This window comes from Canis aureus, chromosome 9, assembly GCF_053574225.1.
Source record: "Canis aureus isolate CA01 chromosome 9, VMU_Caureus_v.1.0, whole genome shotgun sequence".
Lineage (NCBI taxonomy): Eukaryota > Metazoa > Chordata > Mammalia > Carnivora > Canidae > Canis > Canis aureus.
The window spans coordinates 9,970,298-9,988,028 of NC_135619.1; the positions used below are offsets into that span (position 1 = coordinate 9,970,298).

The following is a 17,731-nucleotide window of genomic DNA, read 5'->3' on the forward strand; positions in this document are numbered from 1 at the left end:
TAAGGAAAATGCAGGAAAATCAGTTCTGGAATTCTACACTGGAAACTACAAAACTAAGGGGAATTAAAGATGATCTAAGTAATTGGAGATGACTCAATTTTATAAAGATGTAAGTTTTTTCAAAATGTGTACATGGTTTTACTATAAAACCATTCACAGATTTTTTATCAGCTCTACATTCAAAATGTATAGATATAATCTGCCTTCTTATTACCATGCAGTCTGCTAGTACCTTGATTGAGTGCACCGTCATATTTTTCCAGGGCTGCTGCATTCATTCCTTCAGCTGGTTATATCCCTTCTGCCTTTCTTCTTCTTCATTCTATTCTCATTCTAGGAGCTACAGTGACACATGTCACCCTGTATAAAGCTCTCCAATGCTTACCAAGTTATTCAGAGTAAAAACCAGTATTCATAATGTCTTTCTTGATCTACCCCTATCCCTACTATCTCAGAGCTCATGTCCTACTACCCTCTCTCTGTTTACACTGCAACAGCACATCTGTCCTCTATTTGCATCTCGAACATTCTTGGCACTTGCTATATCCTTTATCTAGGTGTTTTTTCCCCAGTTAGCCACAAGCTTCCACTTTTACTTCTTTAGAGTGTTTAGGGTCTTCAGTCCTGCCTGATAACAACATTTAAAAAAAATGTAGCCTCTCTACACCAGAATCTAGAACAGGGCCGGATACACAGTGAATATTCAATAATATTCATTCTTTAGTGTATTCAGTAAATGATTGGTAAATATATCTGATATACTATGGCTTGAAGAATGCCAACATTGAGAACATTCAATATTTGCATCAAAGAAACTGTCAAGTGGGGTTATAAGTATAACATAATAACTAACATTTATATAGGAGCTGCAATTTACAAAGCACATTTACATATTTCTTTCATTTGAGCCTCACAAACAACACTGTTGTGGAGAGAGCAGGTGTTTCACAGATGTAAACTTGGAGAGGTTAAATAATTTGCCCAAATGGGAAAGCTATGTCTCACAGCCTGGCTTTCTGACTTTGAAACTTTTTTTCCTTTAGTCACACAAGACTGCATTCTCTTTGGACTTTGGGGAATATAATAGAAGAGTAAAATAAAGTCTATGCCTGTAATAAATTTGAAATCTTTGTGGGTCAAAGCTGTGGCACGAGGAACAAAAGGAATCCCATGATGGTCAGTTTCCTCAGGTTAGTTTACAATCTGTAAAATGGAAATCATGCATACACAATTACCTTTGGAGACACAGAAGATTAATGAGGCTATGTTTATGAAAAATCTTTAAGTTATATAGAGAAAAGCATTATCTTAAAAAGTAGTGTGTGATTTAATAGTCTAAATATTGCTTAAGTTCTTTAATAAAAAAAAAAGAAAGAAAAAAACATTTTCCAATGGAGTTCCAATTGTAGACCATCCATCATGCTATTAGGAGACTGAAAAAAATTAAGAAACTAAATTCTTAAACTGTGTGGCAGTTGAATTTTGAAAGAAGAATATAAAAGATATCAGGAAGAAAGTTTAAAATAACTTTGGACAACAGAACTTAAAAAGATCCATTTTTTGGTCACTATTTTTTAAACAAGAGAGAACTATTTCATTTCCAGTCTCAGGTGGATCATTGATATACGAGAAATGGTATTTAATTAACAAAAACTGTATTTTCCTTTTTTGTTTTTTAATTACAAAAACTACAAAGTGACTTAGAAATTAGTTTCCTTAGGAACATAATTTCATTAAGACTATGCTTTTTTTATAGGTAGATTTATAAAAAAGTGACAAAGTAGTAGTTATATAAAAAAGAAAAAAAATTTCTAAAGTATAATCCTGCATAAAGTACTAGGGAAACATTCACCAAAGTAAGTCTTACCAGGGTTTAAAATAATAGTAATTAAACTACAAGCATTGGCTTTGACCTTACTAAAATATCTGGGTTTTATATTTAAAAAATAGATTTAACTACACATTCAAAATACAAACTTCATATATAGCCACTGAAATTTACTGAAAATGTATGAAAAATTAGAATAATGCAAAGATTATAGAATAAATGTTCAGCATCAGGAATTTTTTTTTTTTTTACAAATTTAAATTAGGTTTTGAGGGCGTTTTATAATATATGTAAGTGGATTTACCTCTCCTACAGGAGTTTTATCAAATTTTCAGCTTAGGAAATATTACAAGTCATTTTTCATTTTAATGCTTTTTCTTAAAATAAAGTTTAATAATAATAATGTTCTTAATATTTTAGAAATGAAGTCATACTCAGAATTCACATTTCTCTAAATATTTTCTAGCACTGTATTTTTTATAATAGATAATGATGCAATACAACTCAAGTGAAATAGATTTCTGGTCAAAGGAGTAATTGTAACAAACGAAAATGTGATCGTTAAGTTATGTGTCAACTTGACTAGGCTATGGTGCCCAGTTGTTTGGTCAAAGGCCAGTCTTCATGTTGTTGCTAAGTCATTATTTAGTCATGATTAAAATGTAAATCAGTAGACTTTTGCATAAAGTAGAGTAGCATCCATTATGTGGGTGGGCTTTATACAGTCAGTTGAAGGCCTTAAGAGAAAAAGCTGAGGTCCACCGAAGAGGAAGAAATTCTGTCTCATGATCACTTCGGACTTGGGGCTGAAACATTAGCTCTTACCAGAATGTCGCCTGCCAGGCTGCCCTACAAGTTTCAAACTCGCCAGCTCCCAAAATCTCATAAGTCATTCCTTAAACACATGCACATTTATATACACACATGCATATATCCTACTGGTTCTATTTGGAGAACCCGAATTCAGAAAACACCCACCCATACCCACTCCCTTCCCCAAACAAATAAACTGACTTCTATAGAAACCATGCTAGCATAAGAACAAACAACAAAACCTTAGGGAGAATTAAAGAAACAGTGGAGAAAGGCACACAGCTGTTTTCCATTCTTGAATTTTGTTTTCAACTGGAGTAAAAGCTTTGATATAATATGCCTTGAAATTTTACTTGAAAAATTAATTGGATTTGGCTGGGATGAAAACAACCACATTATCAGTGCTAAAAAAAACTGGCTTAAGACCATAATTCAAAGCAGAAAAAACCCATCACAGTGTATTCTTAATGAGTTAGACATAGAGAATTAGAACGTTTAGAACAGAAAAGAGATTAAAAGTCAGTAATATTTTTATATGTGTAAGATCTGATATTTCTCTCAGGAGAGGAGATAATAAATCCTTTCCACATGATGTCAGAGATAAACAGTTGGAATCCTGGAAATACTTTTGCAAAATGGAAGGTGATGTTCTAAGCAGAATGAATATGGACTGGGTTTTATGATTTGAAGCTTACTGTATGAGAACAGCTTTGCTTAACTAAATATTCTTTACTCTTACACGCTAAGGAGAAACATAAAAGTCTACAAAAAATACGTAAAGAAGATTAAAACTGTAAGTTCTCTAGGTTTCTGCCATGGCATCTCAATATCAGTCTTTTTGTTCATTCTTGAAGATAACTGCTCATGAATGAGCTTGAGAACTACTTACTTAGCTTCTATAGCCAACCAAATAAAATAATAATTAAGATCACCAAATGGACTTTACAATTGGAGAGATACTGTAAAAAAGGATGATGACCAAACCAGTGAACATTAGAAAATGTGATCAGACTACAAATAAAGGATTTTGTTTCTGCATAAGTGCAGACATTTTTCAGAACCATTCCTGGCTATGAATGCTTTGAAACAAGTGAGAGGTTGGATGAGCTAATATTTATGGATTCTTAACATTTTCATTTCTTATAATTCCTGTGCTACTTATTTGACTGTTTGGTTGCTGGTGTCTTTCTCACATTCTCTTGATTTACTCTGCATTACAGATTTTCCTGTCTATTGACTCTTGTTTATATTCAGCAAATTGCAGGTATTGGAGGGTAAAAAAAATAAATCAGGGTATTTCCCCTCCTGCACCCCTTCTCGCCTATAATAGCTTTTCTAGCAGTGACTATGTATCTGTATTAGTTCCTGCTCCTGATAGAAAGCCCTTGTTGCATGTTCCTGTTTCTGGCTGCCAGGCAGGACAATCCTACCTTCCTGTTCTTCTTATACCATTTCCTCTCACTGTTTCTTTTGTCCTAGGAATAGTTGGTGTCTTCCTACTATTGCTAGTATTTGTCATGCTTCATGGCACTCACTCTCAACTTTATCATTTATATAATCAATTATGTTAAAGTTCCTTTGTATGAAAAAACTAAATGGATTTCTGTTCTTAGAGTTCTCAAAAGTGGTCACATAATTATCTTGTAAGAGAGCACAATTTCTCTGAAATCAATTTAGGTATGATCTCATACAAAAACAGAAAATTAAGGTTTTCAGATTTCTCAATGTTTCTCCAAGAATTATCATGACATGTTGCACTTTTCGTTGTTAAATGCAATCTAAGCAACTCATATTTTTACTGTTGTTTATGACATTTTACATTCTATCACTTCTTTAACAAATACCTTGGCACTGATCCTCCTTATTTTTTATATTATTTTAGTTTTAAATAGGAGATTTATTTTTTTTTATTTTATTTATTTATGATAGCCACACAGTGAGAGAGAGAGAGAGGCAGAGACATAGGCAGAGAGAAAAGCAGGCTCCATGCACTGGGAGCCCGATGTGGGATTCGATCCTGGGTCTCCAGGATCGTGCCCTGGGCCAAAGGCAGGCGCTAAACCGCTGCGCCACTCAGGGATCCCTAAATAGGTGATTTAAAAATGTATTGTTGTTGATGAATTAGAATCACAGCTGGGACCTTTCTATTTCCTCTGTGGATCTTAGCTATTTTGAACTAATTGTGGAGGTTTTTTCTGGTGTAACTAATTACTCTGGAAATATCTCTAGACTGAGTGTAAATGCCGGTGTTGAGAAGAAAATTCATAAAGACATTGTATCTTCAATTGAGTTCTATTAAACAATATTTTACTAAACACTAAGTGATTACATTATAGATTCCTTATTACACTGTTCTTGAGATCCCTGCCACAGGCCCACCTTGTAAGCAAGACTGGAAAACATTTACTTCAAGTTATTTAAATGGTTTACTTAAAGGACATACATATAGAAAGCCTTTTTTTTTTTAATTGTGAAGTTTCATGATTTATTCCTTTGATCTATATGTGGCTCATTACTTTACCCATATTTTAAACATTAATGTTTACCCATATTTTAAACACTAATGTAGTCCACAATATCCTCAAGAGTATAAGAAATCTGGCCTCTGTACTGAGCTGGACTTTGAGTGTAACCCAGTTAGACCCTAGGGAGAGAGTGAATATTAGAAGTAGCATGCACTAAAAAAGAAGTCCATTGGGAGAAGAGCAACATTCTGTTCTGCCTGGATCTGAGCTCAGTGACCCAGATGCAGCTGAGTGACCTTAGAGTTCCCAAAACAATTCCTTAACTTCCAGAGTAAATGGCAGCTGGGACTTCAAACTCAGAAAATCATAGTTTACATGTGCGGAAAATGCTGAAATGTTGGCAAGTCACATAAGGACTGGATGCATACTGAGTGCATTTATACATGTATTTGAAGATTTAAATTTAAAACAAATTAACATATAGTAAGAAAAGCAATCATATACATATGTATATATGCATAGATAGATAAATATCCCAATGTTTAAATCATTTACCTATGAGTTAATCTCAATATATTCTCAGCATTTGAGAATTCTCTCAATATTTTTATGATATATAGTCAGATTCTACAACCAAATATAGCATATGTTGGAAAGCCATAAGGTGCTTCAAGGTGAAATTCAAAGGAAATGAAAGATTCTTCTACATGTTTTTCTCCAAATGGTCAGAGCCTTTCTTTTTGGTACTTATGATTGATTCTTTATTCAGCATTAGAATTCTTCTCAATGTAGTAGCTAAGAATCTCCAGACTTTTCATAAAAAAGTTCTTCAGATATGATATTTCTTTTATAACACAAAAAGAATCAATAAGAGTCAGCTTTTTAGGATTAGAAGATTCACCAAATACTAGAGGGATTTAAAGGAGAGGTTTTGTTCCATTCTGCCTGCCAGAAGGTCAGGTTCAATTTGATGCCACACTTTTGTTTTTGTGGTTATCTTAGAGCTTTCACATAGTTGTAACTCAGAAGTGGAATTCCAAACAGCAAAGGAATAGAAGAAAAAAAAGAGTTTCACAGAGTTCTAAAGGCTTCTATGAAGGAAGATTTCTAAAAAAAAATTAAATAAATAAAAATAAATAAATAAAAAGTGAAACTAGGGCAAGAGAGTCTTAGAAGTTTTGGCTTTTGAGTTACAAGCACCACAGGAAAAAATATTTTGTCAATCTTGATCTAAATTTAACAGGCAATATGCAGGTGGTAAAGCATTTTGTCAACTACCTGTGGGTAACGAGGCATCTCTTGACTACATATGAGTTTTCAGATCTCTAATTATATGCCAGAAATTCTGTACTGATTTGAAACTAATATCTGTTATTTTCCTCATTATCAGTGATAGTTCGGTAACTAAAACTTAAGGAGGATTTAACCTACATTTTAAAAAGTGAAATACAATCGTTAAAGTTGTTGTTTTTAATAATTGCCAAGTAATGCATAATCAGATTATTTTCTTGTTACAGGGGTTTATTTAGTGTTCTATTGACCCCTTCGGAATTATATATAGTGTCATATGAAGAGATTTCAATAACAGTGCTTAGATTTGATGTTATTTAAAACTATATTTTTATAACAGCCATATGGCATGACTGTCTCTAGGGAAGTAGCTCTCTCTAATTCTTTTATGAATTGCTATAGTTTAGTGATAATGAAATAATATTATGGTTCTCAGTGCTTTCAGCGAAAGTCAAGATGTCCTATTGACTCAAACAGTAATTTAGTGGTATCTAGATTTATCATTTGTCAGGGTCAACCTTGCTCTACACAGCAGCAATGTTCTGAGATTTTAGTGTAATGATAGCAAAATGCACCACAGAGATACTCTGTTTTAGTTGCTTCAGATCTTACGTGTTCCAAGTAAAAGTTGCTTCCTTTGGGGGTGCCTGGGTGGCTCGGTACTTTTAGTGTCTCATTTTTTATTTCTGCTCAGGTCACGATCTCAGGGTCATGAGATTGAGCCCCACCTGGGGCTCTGTGCTCAATGGGGAGTTGGCTTGAAATTCTGTCTCTCCCTCTCCCCCTCTCTTATTTATTTAGTTGAAAGACACAGAGAGAGTGAAAAAGAGAGAGAGAGAAAGGAGAGAGGGAGCACAAGCGGAGTTAGGGGCAGAGGGAGAAGCAGACTCCTGCTGAGCATTAGTCCCTCCTGATGAGGGACTTGATCCTGGAACTCCAGGATCATGACGTGAGCCCAAAGACAGGCGCTTAACCAACTGAGCCACCCAGGCACCCCATAAATAAATCTTAAGAAAAAAAAAGTTGCTTTCTTCCTCAAATAACTACTCCATCCATAGTGGCTAAGAACACAGCCCCAGAGCCGTACAGCCTGAATTTGAATGCTGGCCCTGCCAAGAGCTAACTAAGTGACCTTTGGCAAATTTCTTGGTGTTTGCAACCTCCGTTTTCTTACTAGTAAACCAGGAATATTGATACAAGCCATCTCCTATTGTTAGGAGGATTAAATTAGTTTATATATTCAAACCAGTATTGCTACTTAGGGAATAATGGTAGTGGTATATACCTTGTCCTCTAAGGCTCTCTACCTCCCTCCCTTATCAAATTATGATCAAGAAGTACTTGTTCTTTTCTTCCTTTCTTTTTTTTTTTCTTTTTAAAAATCTATCAGATTTGTCTTTTTCATGCCTTCCCCCATTAACTTTGAACTTGGGCTATTACACCTGATGTCTCTGTTCCATCTTTTATACTTCTACACTCCTGGTAGTAAAGTATTTGTGAGATTTCCAAGCTTAAATCTGTTCACTGGTTTCCAACTGATTACAGCAATGGCTGTCAAATTATTCAAAAAAGCTTCATTTAAGTATTTTATATAAAGAAACTCTTCCATGGGCATTCAATATATACAAAAAAATGAACACTGAAATCCCCTGGTTGTAGTGGGAAGTGGAGGTGGTAATCTTCCCATTCACTCTATTTTACCTCCTCTTAGTCTTCTAGTGGCCATTCGGCTTTGTAACCTATTCACATCCCCACATGGCTATTCCTGTTGCCAAATAATCTTATTTGTGGATTCACAGAACTCACATTGTATATATAACTTATTCTACTTCAGTTTTATGACATTTATTTGCTGGTATTCTGTATTGCTAGTCTTTACTGGAATCCGGAGGCCATCTCCATGGTGCTCAGTGTTCCTACACTGCACTAGTGATGAGGAGGGGGAAGGCCATTTGAGTTAGACCCCTTATGGCCCTGGGCTGGTTCGCTACCCAGGGCGCCTGTGGGACTCAGGTCTCCCAGGTGCCTCTCACCTGGAGACTTGCCCAGGATGCCAAGGCTGAGGGTTTCCAGGGTTTCCAGGTTCCTGCGAGGTTTTGACCCCGAGATACTGCGAGATCTGGCCTCAGGGGACTTAGCTACTAGGTTTTGGAGCTGGATGCACGCTGGCTGCCTTTCGTTTTTTCTGTGCTGCGCTGCCTGTGGCCCCAAGCAGCACTCAAGGATGATACTCTGGACCAATCAAAGGAAGGACCAATCTGCTGCCTGCAGATTCAGAGAGGCCAGCTTGTGAACACTTCCCTCCTCACCAATGTCCAGCCCCGGGGATTCCAGGACCTCTAGGTGTGTGTGCATCCGGACCACCCGTCCCCCATCAGCCCTCTTCCTGTAGATAGGGGTTACCTGCACTCTAATTATGATGCCGAGAAGAGCAGGAGGTTTGAGTGAGATGGTGAGACCCCCCCATAGCCCTGTGCCTGGGGAAGGTAAGGGAACCTGTGGGATTCAGGTCCCATAGGTATCTCTTATCACTGAACTTCCTAGCCATACTGGGATTGCAAGGCTTAGAAGTATCTGCAAAGGGCACCTGGGTGGCTCAGCAGTTGAACGTATGCCTTTGGCTCAGGTCTTGATTCCAGGGAGCAGGGATCGAGTCCCACATCGAGCTCCCTGCCAGGAGCCTGCTTCTCCCTCTGCCTCTCTCTGTGTGTGTCTCTTATGAATAAATAAATAAAATATTTTTTAAAAAATTAAAAAGGGGGGATCCCTGGATGGCGCAGCGGTTTAGCGCCTGCCTTTGGCCCAGGGCGCGATCCTGGAGACGCAGGATCGAATCCCACGTCGGGCTCCCGGTGCATGGAGCCTGCTTCTCCCTCTGCCTGTGTCTCTGCCTCTCTCTCTCTCTCTCTCTGTGTGTGTGTGTGACTATCATAAATAAATAAATAAATAAATAAATAAATAAATAAATAAATAAATAAATTTTTGAAGATAGATAGATAAATAAATAAATAAATAAATAAATAAATAAATAAATAAATAAATAAAAATTAAAGAGGAGTACCTGCAAGACCTGGCTTTGGAGGAATTGGCAACTTGGGCATTGGGGTGGGAGGAGTGGACCTCCCCAGGAAATGTCCACCAGAGGCCCTGTTCATCCCCAGAATTCCCAGACCTGACAGGTGATGGCACGGTGCCTAGATGTAGAGCCACAGAGGCTCACACATGTACTTTTCACTTTTGTCTCCTGGCCCGTGTTTGGCTCATACCCACTGTGGAATAGGGCCTGCCTTTGCTCACCAAACCATCTCCTGAGGTGGTGTTTCTCATATTGATCCATTGGTGAAGGGATCTGAATGATGGTTATCCTTGGGCCATTTATAGACCTCTTGTTTTTATCAGACTAAGGTCCAGTATCTCAGTCATGATTCCCAGTCCAAGATCCCGGGAGATCTGGCTTTGTTATCTCATGAGATCAGGAGTCAGAGGAATGAACTACACTGTTTTGGAGCAAGATGGACCCTTTTATCCCTGTGTATGTACCACAGGCTCCCACCTATGGCCAAAACTGTCAGTAAACCCCTATGTCCCCAACTGGGAGAGGACCCTGGGGAGCCAGACCATTGATCCAGAACACCAAGCATGCCCTCTTTCCTTCCTGCACATTTCCTACCCTCAGCCTTGTCAGATTCTAGGACTCTGTGTACAGGGTAAGCCCCAGCCAAGCAGGCTATCTTTCTGGAGCTAGCGTTTTCTTGAACTGCACATGTGGTGCAATGAGAGAAAGTGCACTTTGGTTAGTTCCCTTGTGAATCTGTGCTGGGAAGAGACGGCCTCTGTGGGAGATAGGTCCTCCAGGTGTTTCCCATCAGTGGTCTTCCTCGCTAAGTAGTTCCATTTCAGTGGAATAGGAAATGTGTTTGGGGACAGGGCGGTCCTTGGCCAAAAACAAACAAACAAACAAACAAACAAACAAATAAAAAGTGGACTCTGCATTTGAGAACATTCATGGAGTTTACCTTTAATATACTCCTTGAAACTTCTAGCATATAATTATGTATACAATAGATGCTTAATAATATGTGAACAATAGATCAGTCATGCTTCACATCTGTTTTCTGTTCTCACTTAGGCCAAGAGTTGCCCTGTGTCTTTTTCATAACCCATACCCTCCCTTGTGTTTCTTGGCCTTGAAATGCCTTCCCAGAGTTGTAACCCCTCTGGTCTGCCTTTCATTCTTGGATGCTGGGTTCCTAGGAATATCTTCAGTCTGACATTAAACAGTGTAATGCCTGGTATATTAGTTTTCTATGATTGCTGTGACAGATGACTACAGACTTTGGGACTTTAAATAACCCAATCTATTATCTTATAGTTCTGTAGGTTAGAAGTTCAACTTGGGTCTCAGTGGGCTAAAATCAAGGTAATGGCTACATTCCCTCATAGAGGGTCTAGGGGAAAGTCTATATCTGTACCTTTTGTAGCTTTTAGAGGCCATCCACAGATTCATTGACTCATAGCTGACTTTCTCCACCTGAAAGCCAGAATTAGAAGGTGAGTCCCTCTCAGATCTCATCATTCTGATCTCTTCTATTTCCTTTTTCTATTACAAAGGACCCTTACATTGGGCTCACTTAGGTAATCCAGGATAGTCTCCCCATCCCATACTCTTTAATTTAAGCATAACTGCACAGCCCCTTTTATAATGTAGGTGACATATTTACAGGTTCCAGGGATTAGGATGTGGACATCTTTGGGGGCCATTATTTTGCCCACTGCTCCTGGAACTGTTTACTAGAATGATGTTTGACAATAATACTTTGCACTTTCATAATATGTGTACCGTTTTCAAATTCCCTTTTTCTTATTTAATCTACATAATAATTGGCAAGGCTATTTCTCACATTTCTCACATAATTTTCCTTACATTGGTCTTACAAACTTTAACTTCTATATCTAGGATCATATAGATAGTTGTAAATATATATATATATATGAGTCTCCACTATATTATAACTTGAAGGTATAGATTCTATTTCATTAATTTCCAGACAACCTATAGCTTATAGTTTGTTTTCATTAAATTGGTGACTGAAGAAACTGAGGTTCAAAGGGATTATGTGACTTATCCAAACCAGGGTTTAAAATTATTGAAGCTACAGTTAATACTCAGATCTTTTGAATTACATATAAATCAAAATTCCTTCCAATTTACTCAGTGCTAAAAATGTATTGGTTGACCACATATCTTCTTCATGGTGTTTTTATATGGATTCGAAAAGGTATATTTATAAATACATTGGGAATGTATAGTGATATATGTTGCAGATCATTATTATGATCATTTTAATGTAAATTTCCCAGGATTGAAAAATTTCCCAGAAAGAAATGAAGGTGTTTGACAAGGAAAGGTATAGCAAAATCTTCAACACAAAAAACATGTGTGGATTGTTTCAGAATAGATTTCTATTTCTGTCAGCATCAAATGTACCAAAGTAGTATTCATTTATGCATAAAAATATCTGATGTAAGTAAATAAGTAATCAAGAAAATTAAGGATTCAAAAGTTTTTTTTTTGTTGTTGTTCTATCTGCTAATTTGATGATATTGAAGAAACAAATAATGTTAGGGAAGCATGGAGTCTTAAGGAAGAATGTAGATTTAGAAAAATTGAGGATGGGATGGCTTTAATACACTTACTGTAGCTGACAATTGAGAAGAGGGAAACCTTCATATTAAGGATACTATTTCCATTTAGTCTTTGTGTGTACACATCCATGAATTCTGAGCTAAAGAAGGCATAATTTGAGGTGTGAAATTTGTGGAGAAGATCTAGATTAGAATTACGACAACTTTGGTATTAGTGACTTCATGGTCGCTTGGAACCAGCTGGTTACCATACCTTTTATTTTGTCTGTATTTCATTTTTAATCCCACAGAACAGTCACACTCTGAAGAAGTGTATGCTTTTTCTGCAGACAAATAAGACTAGGCTTCATTTGAGGGAGATTTGTCTCTGGAGCTTCAATGAACCTTGTGTTTTTCATCAGGATTCTATGAAGACCTATTAGGGCCTAGGAGACAACAAATTGGCATAATGACTTGAGGCTCTGCTTTTTACAGCAAGGAAATGGCTCAGTGTTCACCTGTTGGGAAGGATAAAATGTCTTTGGTGTTGAAAAGAAAAGGGGAAAAAAAAACCCTCTTAAGTTTGCGTAATATGCCACTAAAACAAGGTGATGGAATATCTTCAATCTTGTATAACACACACACATTCTTTGCTTGACCTGACTTTACTGACTTTCAACTTAACTTGCTTCCTAATTCTGCCAGTGCAAAAGAGTTCATCCTCAGTTAGGTTTTCTAAGTCCCTAAAACTCTTGGGGAATTTTATATCTAATACGTAAGAATATCCATTGGATGTATTTAATGAAAGTCTGTAGTTAGAGTTTGATACATAAAGCACATTTTTCCCCTCCTCAGGAAATGATCCAGTATTGACACAAAGTAGCTCTCCAGGGTTAATCTTCTGGGAAGTTCTGAGAGATTAAGACTTCATCAATGATAGCATGCCATTAGGATATGACTTTAATAGAATAACCATAATTGAAAAGCCATTGTCTTAATATGTTTAGAACAAACCAATGCATTGAAATCTTATTTCTTTTTATTTCTCTCTTATGCCAAGAAATGGCATATAAATCTGCATGGGCCACTGCAAATCATTTTCAAGAGAAACAACATGGAGGGACACCTATCAAGCAGAATTTAAGATCAGGAATGCAACTTTTATGAACTTAGTAATGTCATCATTTGTTTGAAACTAAGTTGTTCATTTTCTGTTGCATAGATTTTATTCTGACCTTAATGAGAAAATAGCATATTCCTCTGTGTGTGTGTGTTTTCTTCTCTGCAGCTGTAATATAAAAAAAGCATAAATCAAAGCTGTTTTGACAGATGAACAACACAATTTTGAAACAGGATAGAAATTAAAAAAAAAAAAAAGACTGACTAGCTGATAAAAGATGAGTCAAACTAGGAGGATTGATGTTAGAGCTGAAGGCACCATTAGAGATTAGATGCTCATTGGCTTTTCAGCAAGCCTGGTGACTCATTCTACATAAATGAAGTTTGTGATATGTAATGAAAAGCTTTCTATCTTCACTGCAAGCAAATTAGCAGGTATTTTGTGGCAGGAATGTTAATGTTATCTTGCATTTGTTTCTGAGCAGGAACACATTAACAGCACAGGTTTGAAAAGAATTTCACTTTTATAACATCGGGTGCCGGCGGTATTAGAACAAGGTCACCTCTGTAAAGTAATGAGGGAAAATTAGGTTATAAACATGCAGTGCCTAAAAATATACTCAGTTTTCTCTGCAGAGTGAATGCCATATAAGATCGCCCCAAATTGCTAATTTTCTTTTACTTCAGATTACACTCAGACCCCAAACCGAATCCAAAGAGTTAAATAATAAAGCAGGATAGAGTGGAGGGCCGTTACTGAGCCTCAAAATAGGCAGTCTATCCAAAACAATGTTCACATTGTTCACATATCTGCATATATACGCAACTTGTTTCACAATTTATAAATCAGGACATTTGGAATGTTTTATGGAATAAACCATAAAGGTCCACATTATTGGGAAAAATAGAAAAAGGAAAATTGAAAAAAGGTAAAACATCTATTTTGGATAACACTATAACTTAAGACAAAGTCGAGTGGTTGCTGAGAATACTATCAAGATTAAGACAGATGAGCTAGAAGACAAAAATGACAAAGTTTGTGAAAAGTAGAGCAATGGGAGTGCAAATAATTCTGTTCCTTTTATGAATGCATATAAAAGTAATGTGTATGCAGAAGGCCCACCAGATCTGGATAATCAGGTTTTGGACAGGATATCATCTTCAAGGGTGGACCATTATGGCACCAATGACCTGAGTTTCAAGACTTGGATAATCAAACTTGCAGCTTTTTTCTGGACTAGAAAGAAACATGCTGATATAGTTCCTCATCTTGCCCTAAATATACACCCGCTTGCCTAACCTCCTATCTCCTGGGCCATGTTTTCTGCCTTATTATTTATTTTTTCAACGAAAAGCTTGTTGCGATCCTCTTCATTTTGCCCAAATATGGTGAGACTATAGGGTGATTAAAATATAAGAAACCAATACTGGCCTCTAACTACAAAAATCCTTCAGAGTAATATAACAACTTAATTAAGCAATTAACTATAAGTAGAAAGGTGAAAGAAAGAGTATTTGGAATAGCAGTTAATAAAATTTTTGTGCAATTAAAATTTTATTTTGGTAAGAATTTAATTGTAAATGAAAATGCACTGCTGGTTATGGTAGCCACTTCTTAAGAAGATATAAATCAGATCAGTTACTGATTGGTACTGACTATACCCAATCTCACTTAGTGTGTCTGGCATCTAGCAGATAAAATTTGTTTGCCTAGTAAAGGATTAAAACATCTCATCTAAACTTTTTATGTTACAGGCAAAAATCTGAGATTTGGAAAGATGAAATGACTTGCCCAAATTCACAAGGTAATTACTGGCAGACTCACTTGAACCTAGTATCTTTAGATTCTTGTTTTGTTAAAAACCAAACCAAGCAGCCAAACAAACAAAAAACAATATTATTGACTAGTGCAGCCTACTTCTCAACCCTGCCTGATTGTTGGTATTACTAATGTCCAGGCACTACCCCAGGACAGTATCTCTGGGGGTAAGTTGCACCATGCATATAACTCTTCTCAAGTGATGTCATGCAAAGCCAGGACTGAGAAATACTGAGCCATTTGGATATTCCATTAGAAAATGTTGCAATTCCTTTAGCCCAGGACTACAGTGCTATTTTGTGCAAGGTAATTTTGAGAGGAAAAACAGGAAGGTCTACTTAATTATTAGCATAGAAAGTACCCTATGTATGTCTTTAATGTTTTTGACATGTATTCAGTTAACAGCAGGGCATGTATCAGGGAAAGAGCCAGTGTTAAGGTAACATAGATCTCATTTTTGAAGCAATCTTTAAAATGAGAGGTCTGGCAAGATGAAACTCAGAAAATAAATCAATGCTTGTCTAAAGGTTATAGAGTAACTTGGGAACTATTTGAGCTCTAGTGATTACAAGATCAGAAGATTAAAAAATAACCCTGAGGGTGTGCTTTAGGAACCATTCCCTCCGAAGATATATGGGAGATTTATGATTGAGTTGAAATAATTTTTGATTGGAAATAATTCCAACCCACGAAGAACATGAGAGTAAAGCCGAAATAGTGGAAGGAACATTGCCAGAATATGTTTATTCACATTGTAAAGTCTGAACCATTTACCATTGAAAGAATAAGAACCACCTAATAAATTAATACAACTAATGGGAAGCCTAGCAATCAAACAACTGCTAACTATAATTAAGACAGTTGTAAGAGATGGGATCAGACTACAAAGAAGATCAAGGTAGTCCTCAAACTCAAGTGTAGATATTACTCAAATATGACAAATGTTTGAAAAGTTACGTAGCAAAAGAAGAAATAATTGACAATCTGATGCTATAATAGGTTGTTAGTTAAAAAGTCTTTATAGGGTCAAATGAATATTTTAAAAAAATAAATACTTTTGGGAGTTCAGAGGTAAAGAAAACAAAGGCAAATAACGGATTACCAGATAAGATCTAAATACCTTAACATGGAGAATATAGGTCCTTATTTACCTTTCCCTTGCCTGCTCTTCTAGTCTTCTTGTTCAGTGCTTCCAACACAGTGTAGCTCTTAATGCTACATTATGGGGAGGTGGGGGGTGAGAAAGGATAATAAGTATTGAAACTGGCCTTTCTCACCTAGCGTTCCCTAGCTTTTTTTTTTTTTTTAATAAATTTATTTTTTATTGGTGTTCAATTTGCCAACATATAGAATAACACCCAGTGCTCATCCCATCAAGTGCCCACCTCAGTGCCTGTCACCCAGTCACCCTCACCTCCCACCCACCTCCCCTTCCCCCACCCACCTCCCCTTCCCCCACCCCTAGTTCGTTTCCCAGAGTTAGGAGTCTTTCATGTTCTGTCTCCTTTTCTGATATTTCCCACTCATTTTTTCTCCTTTCCCCTTTATTCCCTGTCACTATTTTTTATATTCCCCAAATGAATGAGAACATATAATGTTTGTCCTTCTCCGATTGACTTATTTCACTCCGCATACTACCCTCCAGTTCCATCCACGTCGAAGCAAATGGTGGGTATTTGTCGTTTCTAATGGCTGAGGAATATTCCATTGTATACATAGACCACAGCTTCTTTATCCATTCATCTTTCGATGGACACCGAGGCTCCTTCCACAGTTTGGCTATCGTGGCCATTGCTGCTAGAAACATCGGGGTGCAGGGTCCCGGCGTTTCACTGCATCTGTATCTTTGGAGTAAATCCCCAGCAGTGCAATTGCTGGGTCGTAGGGCAGGTCTATTTTTAAGTCTTTGAGGAACCTCCACACAGTTTTCCAGAGTGGCTGCACCAGTTCACATTCCCACCAACAGTGCAAGAGGGTTCCCCTTTCTCCACATCCTCTCCAACATTTGTTGTTTCCTGCCTTGTTAATTTTCCCCATTCTCACTGTGTGAGGTCTTCCCTAGCTTTATATAAGAGAAAAGACGCACATGGCTGGCTGCCTTTCTATTCATTATGTTTAACCAATAAAATTTTGTTGCCCCTCTTGTTTGATTAAAAACTTCCTCTATTAATATGAGATTATGGTTGCTAACTTAACTTATTGTGGTAATCACTTCACAATATATAAAATTATATATATATATATAATATAATGTAATTCAAACTATTATTTAGGTAGTTATTTAAAAAAATTTCAGAATTTGGTCCTTTATTTTTTTATTTTTATTTTAAGATTTTATTTATTTATTCATGAGAGACACAGAGAGAGAGAGAGAGAGAGAGAGAGAGAGGCAGAGGCAGAGGGAGAAGCAGGTTCCCTGCAAGGAGCTCGACATGGGACTCAATCCTGGGACTCCAGGATCATGCCCTGGGCTGAAGGCAGTGCTAAACTGCTGAGCCACCCAGGCTGTCCAGAATTTGGTCCTTTAAAGAGGAATCCTGCAAAACATAATGGTGAATAGAAAGGAATATAATGTGGTAATATAATTTAGGTACTGCAATACATGGCTTTTTATTTGCTAATTCATTAATTTAGTCAGTTCACAAAAGTAAGTGGAACACAATAAATAGGTACTACTATGAGCCAGGCCTCATGATGGCTCTAGGGTAAGATGAAACTCTTAAGATTTGATCTCTCACTGAAAGGGGCAATAATGTGATTGGGAATAATGTA

General features: G+C 36.9%; 1 long non-coding RNA gene across 2 annotated transcripts in view; it reads left to right on the forward strand.

Moving 5' to 3' along the window:
* Positions 1-17,731, forward strand: part of LOC144320030 (uncharacterized) — an 84,259-nt gene that overhangs the window by 35,424 nt on the left and 31,104 nt on the right. For both annotated transcript variants that reach the window (XR_013385626.1, XR_013385625.1), the window contains one exon: positions 14,896-14,945. This is a non-coding gene — a long non-coding RNA (uncharacterized LOC144320030). The remainder of the gene's footprint in view (positions 1-14,895; positions 14,946-17,731) is intronic.